General features: G+C 41.6%; 1 long non-coding RNA gene across 1 annotated transcript; it reads right to left on the reverse strand.

Annotated features, from left to right (window-relative positions):
- Positions 1-698: 698 nt before the first annotated feature.
- Positions 699-2,462, reverse strand: LOC120740132. Its single transcript, XR_005697322.1, has 3 exons — positions 2,318-2,462; positions 1,322-1,437; positions 699-774 (listed from the first exon to the last, which is right to left on the reverse strand). It is a non-coding gene; the product is annotated as an uncharacterized LOC120740132 (long non-coding RNA).
- Positions 2,463-15,229: the final 12,767 nt, after the last annotated feature.

The following is a 15,229-nucleotide window of genomic DNA, read 5'->3' on the forward strand; positions in this document are numbered from 1 at the left end:
GACTTTTATGAGCGGGAAGTTGCATTCAGGGACTTCCATCCAGCTTTTAATCAAAGCAGCAGCTGTGGTTAGTTTGTGGAGGAGGGAGGGCAGGTCTGGGCTTCCCCTGGGTAATCAGTTTGCAAAGGCAGATGCTCAGCGGGGCACAAACTTCTGTGGCTTACAACAGCTGTTCAAAGAAATACTTATCACGAAACAGTCTTTCTTTTTCTGGTATCATTTATCATTTATTCACAGTGAAAGTCACAAACACCAGCAAAGGTCAGGATGGCATATTAATGACAGATTAGCCCAGTGCATCGCTGCATAATTCAACACATATTTGTAGCTGTTGCTCTATTATAATTTGCAGCTATTAGCCTGCACCTTGCGCCTTCATCTGGTTCTCTTGCAGATGAGCTTAGGCGCCTGAAGTCCATTTCTCATGCCGCACCTCCAGTTATTGGACAGGTGGAGACAGATGGCGCGATGCTGGCGGCCAGTCAGAAAAAGTTTCCTGGATCTTGGACACTGATGAATGAAGCAAACAAAGCATCTGCAAGCGAACAGAAGAATCCGCGGCTTCATCAAAGAGTCAAAGAGGGAGCGCCGAGGAACAAGAAGTCAAGTCATTAGAGTAAATGACCAGATTTAATGTGCTGAAACATTCATCAGCACACAGAGGGCCATCTGTCCGTACCTGTGTGACACTCCAGCGCCTCACATCCCTCCAGCTCCCCGTTTACCAGGCTGAAGCGCCACTTTTACGCTGTTTCATTACACTCAGTTTAGAAACTGATGAAGTAAAACAAAAAAGAAAGAAAAAAAGCAATTATGGAATGTGTTGGAATTTAAATAAGGCATTAAATCTCAGGATGACCTCATGAATTTTGTTGTACTTTGTATTATTTAAGAAAAGGATTAATCTACCTGTTATTTGAATATCTTGATAAATAGCTGTTGTTTAATGTTAATGGCAAACCCTTTTACTTTATTCTGTTTCTATTCTTAGAATAGAAACAGGAGTGCAGGGGAAGGGGCTGAAAGACTTTCTATGAGCCCATAGAAGTGGGCTGTAGGGGCTTTGCAGGACGATCACTCTGCAAAGTCCTCGGCCGGCTGGGCAGCCAAGAAGAGGGCCATCCAGGCTGTGAGTGAAGCGGCAGAGAAAGCCACATGGTGGCTGTGGATGAAGAGGGCTGATCCGTGGGTAGCTACTGGTGCGCAAGTCGGGGCCTGATCACCCCCGGCTGGGTCGCCTTTGTGATTCATAGCTCTAAATGATCTTTATTTATCTCACTGTGTGTGAAACGAGCCATTTAAGGCCTCCCATTAAACATACTTGCATCAGATTGGCTGCCGCTCCCAGAAGGCTTGAACAGGAGGTGGGAGGGGCTTCACAGCCAGAGCTGAGTACTAAGGATGACCATATTAGGGATATCCCCTCTCTGCAACGTACTGAAGAGCCAATAGTAGAAAAAACTGTATGAGAGTGATGCAGAGATTACCTGTACAGACAGTGACCTCATTATTTGAAACCTGAAAATAAATAAATAAAAATAATACATGTAACATGTAAATGTACTGAAGAATTTCTGATGGGCAGGCCATAAACAGGGAGACAAGGGTGTAGACCAGGGGTGGGCAATCGCAGTCCACGAGGGCCGGTGTCCTGCAGGTTTTCGATCTCACCTTGGGTCAACACACCTGAATCAAATGATAAGTTCATTACCAGGCCTCTGGAGAACTTCAAGACATGTTGAGGAGGTAATTTAGCCATTTAAATCAGCTGTGTTGGTTCGAGGACACATCTAAAACCTGCAGGGACACCGGCCCTCGAGGCCTGGAGTTGCCCACCCCTGGTGTAGACTATTAGTTACTAAATAAAAGGGATTAAATAAGCTCAGTCTCCTTCCCACTCCTGTTTGAACATGTAAGTAATTTATAATTATTATTGCTTTGTTTTCCTTTTGCTTTGCTTTGTTTATTTGTCTCTTTTTTCTCTGTTGTTGTTTTTATTCTATTTTAACGCGTTCAAAGATTCAACACAATTACAAGATGCAGCACTAAAATAATGTGAAGTTTAAAACAGTTCTTGTGAGAATAAACTCTGATCAGCTGGCAAAGTGAGCAACGGTGGGCTCGCCTCTTCGTTAACGCAACACAGCGTAACCGCGGCAACAACACCGTGTGACTGTGTGTTCATATGATGTGTTTTTGAACATGAGGACGGCCTGCATGATCTTAATCCGGTTATTTGACTGTTGTGGCAGATTGGTGTTCGTTTGCATTTAAAAGGAAGCGTTCACACCGTCAAACTTTCGCTCTGCTTGCTCACCTTCCTGCTCTCGTTTGTTGCCTCTGTTTGTTGGTGTCTGTGCCTTCTGGATTGTCGGTGATGTAACAGCGTTCGTTGTTGTCTGCGGTGCTAATTGTCTGCTCGATAATGTCCTGCATCAGTTGCACACGTTGTACTCGTTCATGCTTGGACTCCTGTTTTGGTTTGCCTTCTTGTGTACTAATAAAAACGCCGCAGCTTTATTGTTGTTTTAATGTTTCAACATCTGGCCAAGCGGGGGGGAATTAGAACATTTGCAGTTTACTGTTGATTAATGTTCATTGTCCCTGAAAAATAAATGAAGGAAAACTATCTGCACTGAGTAAGAAAACAACTAATTTATACCAAGAACACTCAGATATGGATGTTTGAGTTTGCAAATCATCTCTTGAGTAGATCAAAGCTGCACGGTACATTTGCTCTTAACTCAGATCCTCTAATATACTGTTAGAAAGCTGAGTACATGCCTTTCCTCAGAGTACCCATGCAGAAACTGTTAAAATTAGTCATCCTATTGCTATTTTAATGTGACCCCTCCTTGTTAGCCTGCTTGGTAACTGCAGATAACTCTCCTGGGTTGCAGGGAGCGAGCAGGACTCAGGAGAATTATCTTTGCGTTCTCTAAAAAGTAAAAATCCTCAGAGTTTTGTGACGCGATATAAAGAAAACCTCTGACCTCGTCTGCAGTGACTTTCAAATGTTTCTACTTCCTCTGCAAAAAATAAATAATGAATAAAATCCGAGTTAGTGGGGAAAGAGTCAAGAGGGCGAGCGAGGAGGGAAGGAATTTGTGTAGAAAGAAAGACCTGTGGGACCGAAGGTGCAGCAGAGGGCAAAGTGTCAGGACACACTCGGCTGCTTTTGTCAGAGGACGCACACACACACAAACAAACAAATGCACACACCGACACCAGAGATCTATTTAAGTGTCAGCCCCACAAGATGGAGATTAAACACCCAGCTCCTCTGTTTGCTGATAAAAAAAACCCTCGCTCTTTCAGTCTCTCCCTCCTCATTCTGCTGAGGGAAATTGCTGTTTGAGTGCTTATTGTTTTGCTCATTGAGCTGTCTGCTTCCCTTATCTGTCTGCTGACCACTCTGAGAGGTAAACAGAAACACTGACTGCAGTGTCTTCCTCTATCGGATCATCGCCGGGACTCAGTGTTAACCGAACCCATTACTGAACTTTAAGTTGTCGACACAACACTAAGTGCTGCGGTACTTGTGCAGAAGTTCCATCCGACTGATGGGGAAGTATATTTAACAGAACACGTGCACGTCAGGATAATAACGATTTTTGTTTACCCTGATCTAGGGAAGAATTTGTGTTGTAAGGAGCTGTTGTGTTATGTGCATGTGTGTATAGTTCCTATGTGTATATGTGAAAGTGTAAAGATCACTGACCCCAGGAAGAACAGATGCTACATGGCTGCATTTAATGGGTACCTTAACCCTTTAAGACCTACCATAGAACCAAGTCCGCCAGAGCTTATATTATATTTTTACATGCTGTAGTGCCAAGTTGCTATACATCAATACAACCATTACAGCCTAAATTATAATAATATGTCTGCATTAAGTGCATAGTAATTACATAAATTGCAAAAAAGTGCAATAAATTACAAAAAAGTCGTTTTTGCTTTTTTAACATATATTTCTAGTTAGAGAAATTTAAGAGGCTTATCCCTCAAAACTGTAAATACAAAAAAGTTGCACAAAATAGTTTCCCACCACAGGAAATTTATTTTGAGTGTCTTCATAGTTTTATTTCTGAAATACACCAATTTTTTATACACTGCAGGAAAAATGAAAATAAATATTATAATGCAGATTTGCAAAAAAGCAGCATATGCATCAAAATAAACTATTTCCAGCTGTGCAATATGAGTCCTAAGCATCCCAGAAACTATTCAGAAAAGCATAAAGTCAAAGATAACTTTTAAAAACACCAGAATAGGCTCATAAGGCCCTGATGGTAAAAAAAAAAAAAAAAAAAAAACTACATTTCCGCTAAAATGACGTCACTTCCGGTTTCGAGCAGGTAATGGCGGACATGCAAAAGTTCGCGCTGACGTCTATTCCAACGTAGGAAGTGTTATGAACAGCTGATCGGATCGGCAAAGCATGTTTCTGGAATATTATGTTTTTGTTGCTGCAAGTGCTTTTTATGCAGTTTTTGCAAAGCTGTACGTGGAAGGAAACTGTGACCGAGGACAAGCTGATGGCATAAGATGTAAGTACAACTCCTCTGGTTTCATATGCAAAAAAAATTATTGCGCTAGCTTAAGTGGTTGCAGAGCTACCAGGATTTAAAAATAGTTGCAAAACAGAGCGTGCCCGCTCTGACCGGCTTTAAAGGTTGGCTTGTGAACCACTTACAGTTAAAGATATCAGCCAGTAAGGCCACCAGCTGGTTGGTGAGTGAAATCAGTTTAACTGGATGCTGCACCAAAAACCTTCCTTTCATTATCATGACAGCAGCAGATTGGTTTGCATGGAAGATGTCAGCTTGCCTGTAAACACCATCACCAAATAACCAACGAGCAGAGGAACTCAAACCAGAAATGGAAACTGTTTGCTTAAAAAATAAAAGCTCTGTTTTCCTGCTGAAACCAACACATTTTAAAAGGTGGATTTGACGGGCAGGTGGGTGCAGCTGGCTGTCAGCTGTTGGTGATATTTGGAGAAGTTTCTCACAATTATCTGTCAAAAAAATCTGGTTAGCTGTTCGATCATCTGTCTTCTCGTTTTTGTCTGTAAAATTCTAATATTATTCTCTGACGGGCTAACTAGCATTAGCTGATAATTTAGGGGGACATCCTCCACGTCTGGCCTAAAAAAATAAAATAAAAATCCCACTAACAGAACATTTCAGAGTTGTTACTGCCATCTTTTATATACAGCCTATGATGGTGTGGTGGCATGAGGCAATTGCACTGTGCTGCAAGAGGCAAACCAGCGATGTAATATAACATTTTAATATAAATAATGTAAAAGTTTTCCTCCAAATAGCTACTTCGTACCACTAAAACAAACTTTGCAAGCTCCTGCACGGACATATCTACAAACTCTGTTTACAAACACAAATTTATTTAAAATGTTTTAATTTGTTTCCAGTTTCGACGCCGATTAAATGCGACACTCTAATTAAACAACATCCAGAGAACAATTTACGCCTCGGGGGCTCTACAGCCAAACAACACAAAGTGAAAAAATCACTGTGTTTGGAAATAATGTGTTGTTTTCTCAGATTATTATTGTAAAGCATAACAGATCAGCAGGTAATCTGTGCAGTCGCAGTAAGAGCCTGGCTGTGTGCAAACTTTCTACAAGTAAATGAGGAAACAATTTGCTCTGTGTTTCACTTTAAATAAAAGGAGCTAGATTTATTTACTGTTTTATGCTTTACACTCATGGATGCCCTCTTACTTATTGACTCGGGGTTGGGTTTTGAGGGTGTGGGCTCTCTTTTGCCTGTGACAGTTTGTTTTTCCCCAGAACATCATGGCTCATATCATTCTCCGATGCTTGAGCTCGCTCCACTTTTATATCCAGCACAAAATGGGCTGCAAATTGAAAGGCTTTACAGGTAGTGTGTGGTGAAGGTCAGGGTACCTGAGCTCTCAGAGATGTGGGGGTTTGTACGGGATAATTTCTTTGCAATAGGGAGGACTGAACACATAAATGGTTTCTACTTTCTCGCTGATTTCCTCTGGGGAAATTTCCACTTCAGAGAAGAGTGGCCATAAACCTACAACTCCTTACCTCTCTCGTGCAAACTATTCATCTCTGGTTTGATGTGTGGGCGTCTTTTTATGTGTTTTTTCTTTTTGCTGTTGTTGCTTTTTTGTATTTTATTGTTTCTTTTGTTGCACACAGTAATGTGAAGCATGTGATGTACAGCATAAATGTATGCTTTTCTTTTCTGTGTGAGGAAGAAGATTAATGTTTGCCCTTGGAGAAGAAGGTTGGCCGTTTGGGGTGAATTTTACAGCAAGCATAAAGGAGAAACCATTTAAATGTTTTATGCAAATGTAAGCAGGGGAAACTGTTTTCTTCTTAGAAACAAGATCACACAGTAGTCCAGAGATAAACGACACAAAAAAGCCGTGCTTGTTCTTTTATACTGTTTTATTTTATGCAACAAATGCAATATTATAAATAAAACCACGACAATCAGATGAGCCAGAGCATTCTCATTCCCGACACGTAACACACCAACGATTTGTCACGTCCCGAGGTGTCCCATGGAAATGCAAAAGGTAACCTTCCACGTCCCCATGATACGCCCGATTGTGGATGGAATCCAATAGAATGACGCTCCCGGCGGTAACACGCATTCCAGCCGTGTATTCGAGCCCTAACCTTAATCCCAACCTTAACCACAACCTTAATTGTGTTAGATTTGTGCTTTCCAAAGCGATTCATAATGAGAACGTAAAATAAATGTACGTGTGTAGATTCAGTCCAAACGGTTCTCATGTTTCCTCCTGTTTCCGAACGCATAACATAGGAAAGTGTTGGGTGGCCAAAAGCGTAACATACTGACAATTTGTCACATAGCACATATGTTACACTTTGGGGGTAAGAACATGTTGGATGAGCCCATATGAGCAAGCGCTTTGGCGACAGTGGAAAGGAAAAACTCCCTTTTAACAGGAAGAAAACATTTTGGTCCCAGAATGAAATAAATGATAAAGCAGGGTATGATTTAAGGCAGGGGTCCCCCAATCCCAGTCCACGAGGGCCGGTGTCCCTGCAGGTTTTAGACATGTCCTTGATCCATCACAGCTGATTTAAATGGATAAATGACCTTCTCAACATGTCTTGAAGTTCTCCAGAGGCCTGGTAATGAACTAATCATGTGATGCAGGTGTGTTGACCCAGGGTGAGATCTAAAACCTGCAGGGACACCGGCCCTCGTGGACTGAGATTGGGGACCCCTGATTTAAGGTGTGGCTGTATTGGATACTCCCCCCTCACTTTTCATGTCGAGCTTTAAAAATCCAAGATGGCCACAAACGAATGGGTGACATGACTGTACCTATGTCTTTTAGCCTATGGTTGCAAATTTTGCTGATTTCCAGGGAAAATTAGGAAATGATGTTGCTTTTGTGGTGAAGGGAAATATTAAAGTAAAGTAATCAGAAATATCAATTATAAACCTGCCGTGTCGTTTTTAGTCTGAATCTACTTTTTGAAGCAGCTTTGCCTGAAACTGTCTGAAGGAACCTCGCTGGCTGTTTGAAGCAGACCAAATACTTCGTCCTGCATGAATCACAACGGATTTATGTGGTCATTTTTCCTGTGTCTTGGCTGCACCGCATTTGGCCTTGTAAAAAAGAAAAAAATCAATAACAAAAATGATCAGGAGTCAACCATCTGTAATGTGTGTGATGGTGAAATCCATCGGCGAGCATCGGGATGAGTCGATTCCTTGTTGCCAGACTGCGGCCTCATTAACTCGGAAGTAGAAAACAATTCATGGATCAAGCCCTGCTGATGGATGACTTTGTCTGGAGGCAGAGGAAGCTGAGAATATGCTTTATGACATAAGTACTTTAACTACATTTTCTGGCCTTGGAGATGGTTTTGAGATGTTGCGGGTACTTTATGATGTTGACACAAAGCGGCTGATGGATATCTGCTGAAATGACTGTTGTTGGTTCACGTTCCGCTTTGTTTATCAAGGGAAGATTTGCTGAGCTTGAATGAGCTTTTTTAGCAAACACAAACAGTCACACTGCCACAAAGTCACACAGATACATGCAGACACATCTGGGATCTGTCAGTTTGACTGTAGTGTGTGAGTGGTGATTCTGTAAGAGCGAGAGGGAAATACGGTCTTGACTTTATCAGGAGGGGATTTCAATGGACTTATAGATTGCTTGTGGATTTTACTACTACTACTGTTTCCTCCCACAGTCCAAAGACATGCACTTATTTGGTTTGGTTAACCATTGGTGATTCTATATTGCCCACACAGTGTGATGGCTTGCCGGTCTCTCTGCATTGGCCCTGCTACAAACCGCCGACCTGTCCTCTTGTCCTGGGATAGGCCCCCTGGAGTCTGCATTTAAACAAACTGGACTGCCTACAGATTGCAGGTTTAAGCACATGAGCACTTTGTTTGACCACATGAGTGTGTGGACTAAGTAGAAAATGATTCTTTTAGATTATTTACCCACTTAAATCTTAGACTTCGAACTTTTAGGACTAACACGATGAATGCATGAAGAGTGGTGGCTGGGCTCATCACAAGGGTTTTTTTCTATTGATTAAAGCGGCAGCTGGCTAAACTGCAAACACATCTGGATCCATTAACAGTGCTTACCTCGTGTGCATCTGCATTGATTTTAGTTGCAGCCAGGCTGGTCACACGGTTACTTAGACTGATTTGAAATGAGCTTGAGCATTCAGACCAACAATGATTAGCACTGATTATGGGGCTTTGGGGGCGATTTAGGTTGATCAGTGGGGTATTTGATTGATTAGAACAGATCTTTGGGAGGTCGGGGGATTTGGAGCAGGACTTTTTAGAATGATAGAAAGGAAACCTAAGCTTTCCACAAGGGGCACCTGGACTGACAAAGTAATTTAGGCTGCCTGTAAGGACACTTCGGTATTTGGGTAACTTTGGGAAACTTGGATTGATTAAAGGGACAAAGCCAAGATCAGAGGAATGGACAGAAAGGAAACTAATGTGTGACAAGAAGGGGATTTAGGATGACTGGTGAAAGAGGGAACCACAGTTGTCTGGGACCAGCATCACTGCAGAAAGTTTAAAGTTTGAAGAGCAGATCTGTCTTTGACAAAGAGGCAAAGCGGTTATCTTTCACCATCCTGTCTGATATGAGCACCAAACCAGGACTGTTTGTTTAGCCTCACCTTTCATGTCATCACTGCCCTTGTCAGTCTTTTGCAGATAGAAGAAACGTGTCATATCATTCATGCATGTTCAGCGATTGGTAGATTCACTTTCTGCAGAGCGATCCTTTAAAAACTGAGGCGGAGGCTGTGAGGAAGCGGACGAGCATGTTGATATTAGACTTTCTTCGAGGGACATTAAGGTTGTATTGATTTTACCTTGATTACTTACAGACTTCTCGGTGTGCACACAAACACAGTCTCAACAATGTTCCTGAAAATGAAGAAAAGGCAAACGAGTGAAATGGAAACAGGATTTTCTCTTTTTTTTAACTTGACCTTGGCTCTGTCTTAATACCAAAAAGGAAATAGCTCTCTTTAATGATCCGCCCCGTCCTTCTTTCATGTCTCTCTCATAGACACGGGAAATGAAATGGAGGAGGTAGGGAGGACCCCATTAAAGCACTCCCATTGCCCTTGAACTAGTCATTACCAAAGAGATCAGCACATGATGAGAGAAAGCATGTGACAGGTGATATTGATCAGCTGATATGTTCAAAAAAAGCCAATATCCTCTCTACTGATCACCGACCCCGCCCACGATTTAGAGCTCATGCAGGCGGGCGGTGTATTCGGCATTGTGTCCGGCACTCGACAGTCAGGCTTTTCTTGCTGCTGTTTGTTTGAAGATCCTTCGTTAACCTCACACAGTACCACGAAAATCCAACTGAGATTCCAAAGAATCCAGTGCCATCAAGTTATCAGTCATTTTAGCGACTACATTTAACTAATAATTTATTCTCTGCAGACCATATTAACACTCGGCTCACATACGGAAACCTCAGTACAAACAAAGTCCTTTTCACAGCCCACTGACTTTTCATCCAATTAGCGTTGGCAGTTTAGCAGAGGGTATAATTCCATGACTTCTGTGCTTAGTTTAATTCGTGATTGAGCAATCTATTATTCAACTTTAGCGACACAAATAAATTCAAAAACCAACAAGCGTCCAACCGAAGTCAGGAAAACAATTTTCATGTGAATGCGTCACATGTGCACAGTGAACTGAGGCTGAAAGGAAGAAATTTAATGAAGTCAAAGTCTCATTATTGGCTCAGAGAAAACACACAAGCAGAAAAGGAATGAAGGAAAATTCCAAAAGCTGCGATTCCTTGAGGCTCCAAAGTGAGCTGTTTTCATTTAAAGTCACTTTTAGCTAAAAAAGAAAGAAAGCCTATATGGGCGAGGTGTCAAAAGTGCCCCCACGAAAAACAGGTACTTATTCAATTCAATTCAATTTTATTTACACAGCGCCAAATCACAACAACAGTCGCCTCAAGGAGCTTTATATTGTGAGGTAGACCCTACAATAATCATACAGAGAAAAACCCAACAATCATATGACCCCCTATGAGCGACCGTGGGAAGGAAAAACTCCCTTTTAACAGGAAGAAACCTCCAGCAGAACCAGGCTCAGGGAGGGGCGGGGCCATCTGCCATGGGAGAAAGAAGGAAGACAGGATAAAAGACACGCTGTGGAAAAACTTCATGGTGGAAGGAACTTTATGGTTACCACATCGATGTGTTGGATGCACTGGTTGTGGTTTAGACACAAACAAAGTTCAGACAGACCTAAAATTTGAAAACGGTGTGAAATACAAAACAATAAACAATAAGTACTGATAAACAAATAACAGCAAGTGATGACAAAGATGATGATCAGAATATAAAAGAGGACAGTCTGTAAAAACATGTTTTAGGAAGTGGCTCAAAGGAAGTTGTTCCAGCAACACCTTTAGACTTTCGTCTATGAAATACTTTGAATGGTCTCCAAATTAATATGACGTGCTCCTTGGCACAAGACCCAAGCGTGCTTTAAAAGTGACTCTGAAAAATCAATTTTAAAACCTACAGGAAAGCAGCGGAGGGAAGCCAGAACCGAGGTGCTGTGATGCCATCTGCTAAAACCAGTAAGAAGATGAGCTGCTGGTTTCTGGACCAGTTGGCAGGACCTTCTAATTCAATCAAAACCCTGTAATCATTTCCAAATGATTTTTAAATGTCTCTTTTATGTTGTAGTATAACTACAATATTAACCACCACACAAATGTCTGTTCGGACACTCTTCTTTCTCATCTGTTGAACTCGGTCTCCTCATTTCTGTCCATCCTCAGCTCTCCAACACCTACCCTGGCCTCACTCTGGCTCTTGGCATCTGGGAAAGTTTATGAAGTGTGAGGCGATTTATTCAAAGAGTGGAAGGCCTGAGAATCCATTTATGGAGTCACTTTATGGACGAGCACAAGACTCAGGAGGGCAGTAAGATGACGTGTGTGTACACAGTTATACACCTTCACGTGTCTGGAGGGTGTTCAGATGCAACAAAAAGAAAAATATAGTTTTCATACACCACTGACTCCATGCATCCATCCATACGTATCACAAAGGCAGCAGTCTGAGCAGAAAAGACAAGCCTAGGGTCATCCCGGCCACCTCTTCTAGCTTCGAGCCCTCAGGCTACGTCCACACTAGCCCGGATAAATTTGAAAACGGCGTTTTCGTCTGAAAACGCTCCGCGTCCACACTATCGTTTTCAGTCGTTTTCACAGAGTTGTGCGTTGACATTGAAACGGCCGAAAACGCTTACGTGCCAGTCCAGCGCATGCGTGAAACGCAAAACGTCGCGGCAAAATGTCGAGGAAAAGCACCGAGTTTTTTAAATGGACTAACAATGAGGTGGAGTTGTTGCTGCGAGTAACACAAAAGTACAAAGTTGCAAAAGCGAGTGAGAGTTAAAGAATTTGAAGAAAAGCTAGTCTGGTCACATGACTAAAATGTGTCATCATTTTCGAAAAGGCTCCGGGTTCGCTGTCCACACTGAAAACGGCGTTTTCAAATGTATCCGCTTTGGAGAGCATTTTCAAAACGCTGCGTTTTCCTTGAGCCAAAACTGAGAGAAAAAGATGCGTTTCAAACGAAAACGTATAAGTGTGGACGTGGCCTGAGTCTGCGCTGAAGCCTCATCCCAGTTCGACGTGCCTGACATACGTCTTGGTCCGTCGCTCGAACCGTCTCCACTGGCTCCTTTCGCTGTGGAGTCCCTCTCAAACCGACTACTGACTGTATAAACTTGATGCTGCAGAGCAAATAGATGCCATGATGTTAGTGAATATGACTAAAAAGGAGGAGGGAGGAAAATTATCCTAGGACATTAAAATCAATCATGTTTGTAACCGGTCTCGATTCGCTGCATCTTCACTGTTAATTGATCAGACTGTGGCGTAATTAATGGCATGCCACTTTAAAGGAGAATAAAAGCTCATCAGTGTCACAAGGTAGCAAAGCCGCCTCATTGGCAGATACATGTGGTATTTTTTAAACAGATCACAAAGAAATTGATTATTAAACAGCATCTTTAGCAGATTCTGTTTGAATCATCGAGCTGATGGCATCATCGCCACCTTCACAGTGCAAAGATGTGCTTGTAAACAGCAGGTGACTGGTCTGAAAGCCTGAGCCAGATGGCAAAATGTGGCTGGAGAAAGTGAATGATCAATGGTAGACCACAGAGGAAAGGCACGCGGGGCTGAGTGCGATCACATTTTCAAGGGTACACGTGTCACATACCAGGGCTTAAAGGTCAGCTAGTACCAGTTTGTCCTCGAGGTGCAAGCTATTATTCAAAGAGCAGAGACGACACATTAAAGATAAACATGCATAACAAACAAGCACAAGCTTTAACAAGCATTAAAAGCTTGGGTAAAAAGAATGTGAGATGTGATTCACAGTAATGCGGAACATCAGTAAATATTAAAGCTTTTCTAAAAATAAATCAGTTTCATTTTTCTTCCTATCTGTTTTCATGGCTGCGCGGCAGCAGCTGCACAGGATGATGGGGCGGCTTCTTCAGACCTGGAGGTGCAGTGGAGGGTCTCCACATCCAGTAAGCGGTGAGGAAATGAAATGCATGAATATTTTATACCTTAATACGTCGACCGTCCAAATAACGTGTCCTAATAACTTGTGTTGACTTATGGCTTTGGGAGATTTTCAGGTTTTAACAGTAGCGGTCAAAACAGTAAGAAAACGAAGTGTAAGGTCAGCAAAGCTTTCAGTATGGTTGGCTGCTATAGACTGTATATAAAAGATGGTTGAATCCAGAGGAGAGTCATTTCACTTCCTTTTTTTCCCCATTTGTAGAACCAAGTCCTCTAGAGCTTATCTTTACATGTTTACCTGCTGTAGTGACATTTTTAGAGCATTTCTAGATGCTATACATTAATACAACCATTATATCCCAAATTTTAATAATATGAATGCATTCAGTTCATAGTAACTACATAAAGTGCAACAAACTGCAAAGAAACTGAACATCATTTTTGTTTTGTTTTGGGGGTTTTTACACATTTTTCTATTTACAGAAATTTCAGAGATATCTCTCAACAGAGATGGGCAGTAACGCGTTACTTGTAACGTAAAAAAGTAAAAATGTAATCTGATTACTTTTTTCAAGTAACGAGTAAAGTAAGGGATTACTGTTGCAAAAACGGTAATTAGATTACTGTTACTTTCCCGTAGGAACGCTGCGTTACTGCGTTACTAAAACCGTGATTTTTTTTTTTGCGAGAATGTCTCATGACAATGACGTAAGCGAGTGCGACGTTCGTGACAACAGCTGTGTGCAGATCAACAATGGATCATATATCGCTTATACTCTCTCCCGCATATATCGAGTGCGGGAGAGAGTATGAGCGTGCAGCATTTAAAACGTGGAAGTACTGACCTTACTTTGAGTTTGATTCCATAAAAAGTGACAAAAACATTAGTGTCCGTTGTGCGTGGGAAGAAAACTTCTTTTTACACCGAAAAAATCCCTAAACAAGCTCCGAGTAGCAACGACGTAATGGGAACCTCACAGAGAAACTCGCGAATTCTTCCACTGACCGCCGCGGCACACCTGCACCAGGGTAAACCTCCGCCTGCCCCACTCCTGCTTTACAGGTGAAAATAGAGCAACAGGACCGCTGAGTCTTTGACTTTATTTATTTTCTGCTGTGTTTTACTTGCATCTATTTGAAAGACTGAGTGTAAACACACAAATATTTTATTTTATGTGCTGGAATGTGCAGAAAATAGCTTTAAATGTTAAACTAATTTATTCCAGTCAGTGAATGTTGCATATAATTAAATTTTTGCTTGATGCATAAAGTTAAAAGATTAAAACTAATAAAACAAGTTTTAAAAAGGGACTTTTCCATTTGATTACATTTTGTATGATGGATTATGTAGAAAAAGTAGAATTGGGCTGAAAGATCTATCGCTTATCACCTATTCAGGTTGTAAATCGTGTTTTGAAAAAGTAACTATGTAATTAATTACTTTTGAAAATAAGTAATCAGTAAAGTAACAGGATTACTTTTTTGGGGAAGTAATCAGTAATTAGTTACTGATTACTGTTTTCAAGTAACTTGACCAACACTGTCTCTCAAAACTGTAAATGTTGAACTAAATGCAAGAAAATTGGACAAAATAGTTTCCAACCAGAGGAAATTTATTTTTGAGTGTCTTCATGACACTCCCAACAAACATTAGTAGTATTGCCAAAAGAAAAATGTTTACCCCTTGAAATTTACATTCTGGTGCTACAGCTCCAGAGAGCAGCATTATTACCTCCGTCTCCCTCTGAAACCTGAATTTTGACAGTTTGGTCGCTGCCATCTTGTTTCTTTGGAGCCAAAATGGATCATATGTGGTTTGACTGCTGTACTGTGGAGGACAAGAGAAAAGTGCAGCGGGTGGTGAGGGCGGCAGACCCCCCTCAGAGACATTTATACTGGCAGAAGTATCATCATCACCCTCGCACCCTGGACACTCACTTTTCTTAAACGCTGCAGGTCGATCAGGTCAAAGACAAACAGCCTCAATAAAAGTTTCTACCCACAGGCTGTCAAACATGCCTCCACCCCCACCTCCACCCTTCACTGTGCTGTTAACATTTATGGACATTTTCACTGTATTTATAAACCGTATTTATTATAATAGCAA

This window comes from Simochromis diagramma, unplaced genomic scaffold (assembly GCF_900408965.1).
Source record: "Simochromis diagramma unplaced genomic scaffold, fSimDia1.1 OVJJ01000321.1, whole genome shotgun sequence".
Lineage (NCBI taxonomy): Eukaryota > Metazoa > Chordata > Actinopteri > Cichliformes > Cichlidae > Simochromis > Simochromis diagramma.